Source organism: Neltuma alba, unplaced genomic scaffold, assembly GCF_004799145.2.
Source record: "Neltuma alba isolate B1F8T4 unplaced genomic scaffold, ASM479914v2 tig00006944_pilon, whole genome shotgun sequence".
Lineage (NCBI taxonomy): Eukaryota > Viridiplantae > Streptophyta > Magnoliopsida > Fabales > Fabaceae > Neltuma > Neltuma alba.
The window spans coordinates 27995-39552 of NW_021634630.1; the positions used below are offsets into that span (position 1 = coordinate 27995).

The 11558-nt window shown below is 31.1% G+C and overlaps 1 long non-coding RNA gene across 1 annotated transcript; it reads left to right on the forward strand.

The window, feature by feature from the left end:
- The first annotated feature begins 5865 nt into the window (after positions 1-5865).
- On the forward strand, positions 5866-8897 carry LOC114751483 (uncharacterized). The gene is made up of 3 exons (XR_003740751.1): positions 5866-5947; positions 8214-8285; positions 8859-8897. It is a non-coding gene; the product is annotated as an uncharacterized LOC114751483 (long non-coding RNA).
- The last annotated feature ends 2661 nt before the right edge of the window (positions 8898-11558 follow it).

Here is an 11558-nt window from a genome sequence, read left to right on the forward strand (position 1 = left end):
CTACTACCAAGTAAAGCATGCCATTCATATGTATCTGCAAATGGGAGATAGAAAGATGTAATGCGTCCAATCATATTAAGACTAAAGACTTTTGAGTTACTCTCTCAAATTAGACTAAATCAATGAAAATGAAATGTGGTCCAAGAAGAAAAATTACATTTCATAAAGTGACAAAGAATCTATCTCATCACTAACGTATATTTTAGGTTATTTTGTGAGTTATACAATATAGTGATAATGAAAATATGGTCCTTGATGTAATAACATATTATTTGTAGAGTCAAAATTTCTCTTCATCCCTAATGTAATTTTCTTTCTCTTTTGTTGCATCAACTTCTTTCTGGGGACAACTTAGTGTTTGAACACTCAACCATTAATATATGTATACTAGTAATATTTTTCAAACTAACATTTTTATTATTTGCTATACTCACAAAATTTTTTATCAAATGATAATTTCCTATCAAATTAAGACTAGTGCAATGAAAATGAAAAGGTGTGTGGTCTAATAATTGAAATCACACTTCATAAAATGAAAATGCTTGTTCTCATCACTAATATATATTTTGGGATTACCTTATGGCCTTACATTATGGTGATAATAAAAATATGGTTCTTGATATTATAATACCCCACTTGTAGGGCGAAAAATTCTCCTCATTACTAACTTAATTTTCTTTCTCTTTCATTGCATTGACTTAACATTTGAAAAGTCTACCATGCCATGTGCCTACTCTTTTGAGGTGGATGAGTAAATGAGTCCTTTTCATTAAAAAAAAAATAATTATTCAGTTATTGAGTTTGTAGAAATAATGTTCTATTTATTTCGGGATTTCTTTTAAAGCCCCATAATCTATTTATATATCTATTTTTAGCTTGCCAAACGTATCATTAGTTCATGCCCCTCCCTATATAAATCAAAGTATCAATAAATTCAATTTATGGTTACATATTCATCTATTAGTAATATTAAAAAACCATGCAAATATTTAAAATGGGCGCACAGAGAGAGAGAGAGAGAGAGGGAGGGAGGGAGGGAGGGAGATTACCGTTTAAAGACTTTGGGTATTTTTATAAATGCACAAAGTATCAAAGATATAAAAGAGATATCTTTATGTGCTGGCCAAATAAAAAATATATAATATCTATAATTTATGTTGTTAAATTAAATTTTAAAATTTTTAAAGTTAAAACATTATTTTCAAAATGACAAAAATTTCTCAAGCACCCATGCTAATAATTAATCTGCCTTTTAGCCGAACTTAGATATTATCATGAGAGATGCCTTTTTGCAATTTGGGCATGGCATTGTGTTTACATGCCTTGACTTTTCTCGGCAACGGAGGGAGAGAGGACATGTGATGAAAACACAGGGAGGAAAATTTCTTTTGGTTTACTGAAAAAAATAAAATTGTTGGCTTTATATATTTTTATGGTAACTAAGTAAAAATCATAACCAATTACGTGTGGGTAGAGGTCAATGGTTCAAATCTTCCCAATGCATCCCAAAAGATCCTAACAAATTATAATTATAATTATGAATAGCACTATTATTATTATTATTTAAAAACATAATTTTCTATATTTACCAATAATTTTTTGGAAGAATTAGGGAGAGAGACCTAAAATTAATATTTATTGAAAAGGACCTTTAAAATCATAATTATTTAGAAAGTCTAAAAACAGACTATAAATATGCAAATACTAAAATGCCCCTAATCACATCCCTTGCATTTCTCAAACCGCATCTTAATAATTTGACAGTTTTGTATTAAAAAAATTATTTGACATTTACTATTAAATTTAATATAATAAAAACCCATAGTTTTAATTATTTAAAAAATAGTTTAAGTAGTTTCTAAAAATAAGGAAGAGTACTGATGAAAACATATAGACGCAAGAAGAAATTATAAAATTTGAAAAAAAATAAAAATTATTTTTATGATCTTAATTAAAAATAATTTTTTATTTTTCATAAAACATCTCAACGTCCACAACTTATTATGAAAATTTTAAACAAATTGAAACTAATTCATTTTGTAAGTTTAAAAATCAAGCTTTTGCATCTCTGGTCAAAAAAAAAATCAAGCTTTTGCAATAATTTGACTCCTAATTTTAATGTTATAGAAAAGAAAAAAATTAAAATCATATATAAAATTTGCTACTCTAGTGAAAAGAACGAAGAGAGACACACATATGAATATTAAGAATGGGGGAGGCAATATTAGTATATATGATTACTACATAAAAAAAGTATATTAATACTGAAATAGATGCATAATAACCGAATATTAATACGCACCCTGTTTTTCAGCCAATAATTATCAAAACTTGAGATGTGGGAGTTTTGTTATGGCCAATTTAGTATATGTATATTTATACCTTAATTTTCGGTCTTTCTAAATAATTATAATTTTTAAGATCCTCCTTGATAAATATCAATCCCTTTAGGTCCTTTATTTTAATTTTTCAATTATGTTTTATATTTATTTTTGTTCAGGGGTATTGCAATTTACTTATTACTTCTTTTGACGAGGGGACTTCAATTCTTCAATTGCAAATCTCTGCAGTTTGGGTTGCGGTTCTTCAAAGATGCAGTTTGTTTGATTAAATGGAAAATTATTCATATGAACCACATTAGAAAATTAAATATATAGATGCCTTCAGAAATTCACCTTTTTCTTTACAAATTTTACATTTTACAAATTAATTTACTTATAAATATGAGATTTTAACTTGTAAATATCAATTTTTTGGCCTCATTTTCTTACATGAAATTTATGCCTAATTTTTCATTGATAACAAATAATAACTGTGGTAGAATACTACTTCAAAATTTTCAACATCTAGTAATAGTAACAGAGGAGGAGGAGGAGGAGGAGGAGGAGTAGTGAACACATTTTCCCCATACAAAAGTAGTAGTAGTAGTAGTAATAGTCGTGAACACATTTTTCCCCTACAAAAATGCTACTTTTTTCTGTAGTTCAAAATGTACATGTTTTTGGAATTTTAAAAACAAAGGTGATAATATGTGTGCGCGTTACTAACAAATATTTTAGATACGTATATGTAGTATCTATGGATCAATTTTTAATGATAAAAATATCTTGTCATAAGACCCTTTTTTTACGTAGGCAGCAGCATTTTTAGACCCCTTCTAGTAAGGCTAGGTCAGTTTTTCACAAAAGAAAAGAAGATATTTAAAGAATGAACAATAAAATATAACAAAAAATTATTTATATATATATATATATATTAAAATTTACATACATTTGTTTGGTCTCCAAATACAAAAGATATCAAATATGACTAAACATGCTGCTTCAACGAAAAAAATAAAACATCGTTCGTTTCTATTATATATTGTTTTGGTTGTTTTTTTAACATTACACAATGTTATTTTTTCTTGTAGAAGAAAAATAATTTTTTCACAAAATAATTTGATATTAAAATATAATAACATCATAATTGATGCTAATGTCAATATGATTTTTTATTATGATATTTAATTTTATTTTATTCATGATACATTTTGGTACAAGAATAAGGGTATTTTAGTCATTTATATATTTACTTATTTTCTTTCTTCCCTGTTTTTTCTTGTCCATCCAAATAGGAAGGGTGATAATATTTGCTCTCTAGTTTTCTCTTCTCCCCATTTTCTCCCTTTCCATTTTCTTTCCTCCCAACTTTTCTTCCCATCCAAATGGAGGGTAGCCGCTAGAATGATTTTCATTTCAACAATAAAATTCAAACCCCTTACTCCTTTAACGTATGTGCCATCCTATATTCATATAAACTAAACCAAATTTAATTTTGTTAGGATGTTATCCTTCAATATAATATTTCAAAATGCTTTAAAAAAAATTGCACATAATGATCCCTTCAAGTCTGTGGTGTAGAAATTGTATCATCATATTGAGTGTCTGTCTTTTAAAATATCCATACAAAAGTACATGCTCTATTTTTGCCACATACAATATATAAAATCTGGACAGAAAAAATAAATTCTGCACTATTCATGTGTTTTTGAAGTCAATTGTTGTATTTTCTTTTGGGCAAACTAAAATGGTATTACCAAATTAAAATTACAACACACGCACACATCTGAGTTGTTTCGTGTGAAATGGAGTGTGACTTTGAGGTTTACAAGTCAAGCAGTCCATGTACCAATGCATCCATCCAATGAATTAAAGATTGTAGACTTTTGATAGATATGTTGTGAAGGGTAAGGACAATTTGTCAATGCATGCTTCTTCCCAGTAGTGATTAATGCTCTTTTGGAGGTATCATCCATACAAGGCCTACAAGATTGACCCTAAATGAAATAATGCCAAAAAAATGAAATGTGGCCCAGAACTGGAATTATATTTTCTAAAGAGACGACAAAAGTTGTGTTCTTCTCATTATTAATAACATATTTTATGGGGTTATTTTATGACCTATACAATATAAATCATAATAAAAATATAGTTTTTATTAATTATATGATAACAGACCACTTATAGGATCAACTTGTTTTGAAGACAGCTTTAGGGTCCATTTGGTATGAGAGAAAATGAGAGCAGGGGAGGGGAGAAAAAATTTTAATAAACTCAATTTAAAAGATTGAAAAGTTGGGGTTAAAAGCTTTTAATTAATTTTTATTACTCTTTTATATAACTACTCTTTATTAAAATTTTAAAACCCCCGCTTCTCTAATTTTTTAAATAAAACTCATTAAAATTTTCCTTTGTTACATCCCGAATTTTGGCCCTAAAAGTACCAGAATTAACTTGAAATGAATAGGCTACCAGACCCTTTTTGGAAGAGGTCCCAGAGGTTTCCTGGAAGGACAGAGGGATTCTCAAGAACTAAATCACAAAGGGAAAGTTTTGTGGGACTGAGAAAAGAGGAAGTTAGAGACTCAAAAGAAGTCTCGGGGTCCAAGAATGAGAAATAAAGATAAAAGTAGGCCAAAGGTTATGTTGAAGGCCTCAATGAGGTGAATTTTGAGGTTAAGCCAAACCAATGGCAAAACTGTAATTTCACAAAGCTTTGGGCTGGCAAGGGCAAAAATGAAAATTATGCCCGAAAATGTAATATCCCAAATTTTGTAGCTTCAAATTTATAAGATGTTTGAGAGGCATAAATATTTAGTTAAGGCCTCAGGAAAATAATTATTCTATAAAGTCTACTATTGAGTAAGAAATATAGGAAAATAAAAAAAGAATAATTATTAAAAATATATAGTAACCTAAAATAACTAAGAAAAAAATTATAGACGACTATTTTTGGAGATAAATGTGTTTATGGATGAATAAAAGGGTAGATATAATTTAAAATCTATTTTCCTAAATAAAAGGCTTATTTTCTTGAGAAATTCGAAAATAATAATAATAATAATAATAATAATAATAATAATAATAATAATAATAATAATAATAATAATAATAGTTATAGGTTAATTTTCAGCCTCCAAAATTTAGGAAAGTTATTTAGTGAGCCAAAGAAGCTAAAAAGAAAGAAAACTCCTACAAAATGCTAAAGATCAATTTTGAAACACTATTTAAGATTAAAGTAAAAATTTAGAAAAGGAGAGAATTGAGATAAGTTATCTTGTGGAAAAAAAAAATAAATAAATAACTTTTTGCCTTTTTCTCCAATTATACGTGTCTTTTCCCTCGATGGTCATTTCCAAATTTTTACCTCGGTGTCACGTTCTCTGCCTCCTTTTCACTACCTTCAAACACCTATTTCCTTGCATCAGATTTTCTTCAACACGCTTCCCTTCATTTTGTTAGACAAGAATCGTATCCAACAAGCTTGATGGTGTATATTAGAGTGAGAGTCCGAGAGACAGTGGGAGGCCGATTGAGAGATTGAGAGAGAGAGAGAGAGATCAAAGTGTGCAGCGGAGGAGAGAAGAGTGGCCGAATTCCACATGCAACACTAGAGTCTAACCAAGGTAAGCCGTTCAGCCTCTTCCCGTCCTTGATTTCTTCGATTAGAGTGGTCTGAGTTGGGAGAGGGCCATGGGATTCTAGGTGATGTTTTGGGGGCATTAGAGGCGATTAAAACTAAAGGAAAATAATTTACTGAGTAAACTTAAGAAAAGATTTGAACACTGATGGTAGATGTCATTCAAATTCTGGGTCATATTGCCGAGATTGAAGCTTTGTGTTTTAAATCTGTTTTGGTATTTAGCCGTAGCAAGGACGCCCCTGTTTGATCTTCTGCGGCGTCCAAGTTGCTGAAACTGAAATTGCATTATTGAATACTTTGAATGATTACTGATTGAAATCTGGGCTCATCTATGTTCTCAGATTGCATGTGAATTTAAACTGATATACATGACTGTGTTGCAACTTGCCACTTTTCGAATCGGTGTGTACACGTATATATATTATATATGTAAGTATTTTGAAAGTTGAAAATATAGCAGAATGTACTGTCTTTGTTGCTGTCTATGTGCGCGCCATCACCTTCAATTCAAGGAAGCGTAGGAATAAGAACTATATATGTGTATGGTTGTGTGATCTGGATGCGTGAAGCTGGAGTATCTTTATATAACTTTCAAAATGCTGCTATTATTGATATTACAACAGTGGTTTAAACTATTAAAATGCTGCTAGATTTCTTAAGGGAACCGGTGAGACTGTTGGATGATAGTCAAGCTAAGTGAAAATGATTATAGCCAGTAAATAAGGATGATAATTCAGATTTAACAAGGATGCTGTCATGAGGCCAAACTAAATTGTTGAAGCTTGAATAACTAAGCTATATATGTATATATATAAATATATGCGTGTTGTATTATTGTTGCTGGTTGAGATGGATGCTGAAAATTGATTTGAACTTGTTAATTGCTGTTTTGGAAGCTGAAATATGTTGAGAATGCTATTGATGTGACTTTTGCTTATTCGTGCTTCAAATTGGATTATTATATCTGTGGACATTTGAACTATTCTAATGTTTTGAGTTTGTAATTGAAGCAAGGAAAGTGGTAGTAAATTTCTATATAATACCTGAAATATTAGATGAGTATTCAGATCGTTAAATATGCTACTGGTAGATGATAATGACAGCTTTGTGTGTTTGAAGATATTAAAATGGGTTCTGTTCATGAAAGAACTAACATTTAGAAAACTAAAACGTATGACTAATTGGCAATTTGAAGAATTATATTAAATTTGGAAAAGTTTGCTGAATAATCTGGAAAATACTTGATGAATGAGAAATGCGCAACGTACTTGTGAGATGATTATAAAGTTGTATGAATGTGACATAATGGATGTGCCGATACTTGCTCATTGAACTTGAATGTTGGAAATTGATATAAACTTGTTGTAGCTATTACCAATGATAAATGCTACCCACTATTTGTAATGGTTAGAGTGATATGTGATAACTGGAAGTAAGGAATTCTCAATTCTATCAAGAGTAGTCATGATTGCTGCGTGAGAATTGATTATGTTACTACTACAATCTCATGTTTTGTAATTTAAAGGTTAAGGACATAAAACGGTCACTGTTTTATTAAGAATGACAATGTGTGAATTATTAAAGGCTTAATATAATGAAGAGAATAAAAGGCTTAGAGCTAAAGATCTAACAGAAGTTGCTGTTTGGTATTTATAAAGATAAAGTTGCTGATATATAGTGTTAAACAAATGCTCAAGTATAGTCACTGAATTATATGTTTAGATGTCAAACTGTTATTCTTAGCTATGTGAGTGAGATTAAATGTTCAAAACAGATAATAAAGGAAACTGAAATGATTGCTGAAACCATCGATGTTTGTGAAATGTATAAGAGTGAATTAGACCTGAGGAACTAATTTGAATTTCCTTTTAAATATCTCTAAATGTCAAGTTAATGTTCTATATAGCTATTTATGATCGAAGAGTATTTGAATGATGATTTAAGTTTGTTGTTTTGTGTTCCGATATGCTAAGCAATTATTTAAGAAGCATGAAGAGTTAATAACTAAATTAAATCGTACTGTCTTAGCTAAATCATAATAGAATAGGAAGTTAAGAGAAACATAAGAAAGGGGAAGTGTTAGAAACTTTTAGAAATACGTAGATGAAGTGTAAATTTTAGGCCAACATGACCAGCTACCTTAAGAGAAGAGAGTACACCTGAGCAGGGGTTATAAAAAGATTTAGCTAGTTATGGGTTGACCAGAATCCCAATTTTAACTCATCCTATATATTTACTTGAAATGTTAGGATTTAATTGGTGTCCTAGCTTACCAAGAAGAAACCAAGAGCAAGGTACCCGCACAGGAGAGCAGGCGAAAGGTAGCTTTAATCATTATTTTTATGTTTTGCTTTGGTTGCATGTCTGTTTGTGTCATAATGCTATAGTTAAGCATGAGAACATGTAAATTGCCTTACCAGTTATTGCCATGGCCATGTGCATGCATTTCGCTGTCCAGTATATGCGCATTTAATAGGTAATCAGTTAACAGCTGTATAGTTATTCAGTTAATCAAATAGCAACTATACAGTTATTTAGTTAATCAGATAGCAGCTGCACAGTTATGCAGTTAATCAAATAGCAGCTGCTCAGTTATTCAGTTATCAGTTAGCAGCTGTTCAGCTAATCAGTATGTATATGCTCAGTTAATCTCGGTTAATCAGTTAGCAGCTGCTCAGTTATTCAGTTACTCAGTTATGCGCAACAGCTATATGGGATTCAGTTAAATAATAGCGAATATGCTTCAGTTAGTTACTCAGTTCGGTTATTTTGTAAGGTGTTGTTCTCCATGGCTTATTTTGCATGCTCAGTTTTATACCATGCATAATATATGAAATATGATTACTGCTACTGGGATTCTTTGAATCTCACCCCTCCTTTCTATTTAACCATAGGGCCTAGTTCATCCAAAGGAAAAGAGAAGCTAGTGGAAGCTTAACTAAGGTGGAAGGAAAGAAGAGCTTAGTGTTTAGTTAGTTAATTAATCCGGAATGTTTTTGTGTTTGTTTCCCCCTTCCTTTTGTGATGCTTATATTTCATTTTGTGAGGTTATGTAATTTCCACTTATGGGATGTATGTACCTCCATAAGGAGTAGTGTTTTGGGGGTAACTTAGCATAACTGGGTACTTAGCATACATATATGCATATATTAATGACCTATCTATAGTATGAATGGTTTAGGATTTACCAAGTATGATTTATTAGAGCTGAAGCAGAAAAGTAGAGTTTTCTATAGAAACATCTGTATAGCTCTGATAAATTGTTGTTGCTATTAGATCACGACAGTATGATTTCAGGTCTTATTATATCATATAAAACTTTCAAAGTTTAAAGTTATAAGTTTTGAGTCAAAGTAGATAAAAAGTTTTAAAAATACCACCTTTTTAGTGTAAACTCTCAACCATAGTTTTTAAATCTGCTTTCGTAAAGGTATATAGAGTAGGATGTTACAGAAAATCCCAGAAAATAGAAAATGGTATGTTAAGGCCTGACCACTTCAAAAAAATTTCAGAAAAATAGGAATAAGGTTCAAAGGCCTGTATGGGGCTAAAAATGACAAAATGCCCTTGGAAGGAAATTGTAGAATTCCCAGGGTTTTGACTGATTTTGAATATTTTCAAAAAAGGAATTATTTAAAATATGGGGAGGCCTCAAATAATTGGAAGAAAATGGAGAAAAATACTTGAGGAATTATCACAGAGGCCTCAAATAATTGGAAGAAAATGGAGAAAAATACTTGAGGAATTATCACAGGTTTTAAAAATAATTCTATCCCCAGAAAGTGAAGAGGTTGGCTTTAATAGAATTTAAAGCCTATTTACATATCATCCAAGAAAAGTCAAAGTCAAATATCAGAGGTTGACTTTTGACTTAAGAAAAATTTGAGGAATTCCCTGTGATGAATAAATAGTATTGGTACCTGAAGATAGATTCTTGAAGTTGTGGATCGGTAGAAAGAATTCGATTAAGATTACTTTGAAATAAATATTATTAATTATTTTAATGGAAGAACAAGGGAAGAGCATCACTCTCTCTTTAGGCATATATATAATGCCATGTGGATTTTTTGAGATGAGAAAATGGTGCCATAAACATGTCTCAGTGGTCCTGGAAAAGTCAAGACTAGGAAAAGTACCTTATACGATGCAGAAGGCAAGATAGGTGCAGGAATGCCTAAGGGTTGTATTTTGCACAAATTTTATATTAATTTCCTCCATATTTTAATGCCTTAATGATGAAGGAATATGGAGGACAGGTAAGTACGGTTAGATGGAAAAAGAAGGTATTACGTGTCCGGTCGGATGCAAGACACGTGTACGGTCGGATGCAAGACACATGTACAATTAAATTAAAAGCATGTGGATTGATGATGTACGCATGATGTCATAGGACACTTGTTACCATAAGATTAAAAGAGAAAATGGACGGTCCAAATCAAGCCACATATTTTAAGATCAATGGCCTAGATTCAATCTTGTTTTCTATAAATACCCCCTTCCCTCCCTTATTTTCATCCAACTAAGAGGAAACCTTGGGAAGCTCTGGCAAAATGGTTTTTAGAGAGAGAAAGAAAAGGGAGAAAGAAAGGCCAAGTTGTCACATCCCAAAAATTTCATCTAGCAATAAAGGATCAAAAATTGGGATGAGGGTCAATGTAGAAACTAGATTGGGAGACGAAACAACTTTGATATAAAACCCAGAAAACGTCCGGGCTGGCATTTCCGTAATCATCGGTCTAGGAAGGACAAAACAGGAAAATTTGAGAAACATTCTAAAAAAATCCCCAAAAAATGAAAAAAGTATAGATTAGAGGTTTTGGAAATTCGGTTGAGGCCTGAAAGGTGGAATTTCGGTGAAAATGAATTATTACGGAATTTCCCGTACATGGAGGTTTTTTGGGAAATTATTGGGAAAATGAAAGAAAATAATTATTTTAATGAGTTAGCGGCCCCAATAAATTTGGGAGATTGATGGAAAATCATCTAAATATTTATTTGAATTTATAAAATTAGTTTTAGGTCTTAGAAGCTCAGGAATTAATTTTAGGGAATTTATTTTCCCACAGTGACACTAATAAAGGCCTAATCGGAGAAAATTCAAAATAAATACGTAGAGGTGGTGAAAAATTCTGAAAATTTTCAGATCATGTTCTCATACTAAAAGGTGAATTATCATGGAGAGAAATAATTTTTGGAGGTCTGAAAAAATTATGGAATGTTACTAGTGAATAGTAATCGATAAAGTTTCAAATCGGTTTAGAATAGTGATTTGGTTTGTGGGCCATATTTTTTAGCCAACCCAAAACATTTTTGGGCCCACAATGGACCCATTAAAGGCCCAATTTCGTGCATTTTCCAGATTCCACCATTTTTATTAAATAAAATGCAAAATTAAGAGATATTTGTGTGGAAAAATCTAGAGAAATGCCACATGCTGAGATATGAAGGTTTGAGACACTTGATGGCTGCCACTTAACCCCATTGAGCTGTCCCAATTCGTGCAAATCAGGAGGGAGAGGGAAGATGGATTTTTCTATAAATACCCCCTTGAAGATACATGAAAATGTTAGAAAATTGAAAAAAATAAGGGGAAA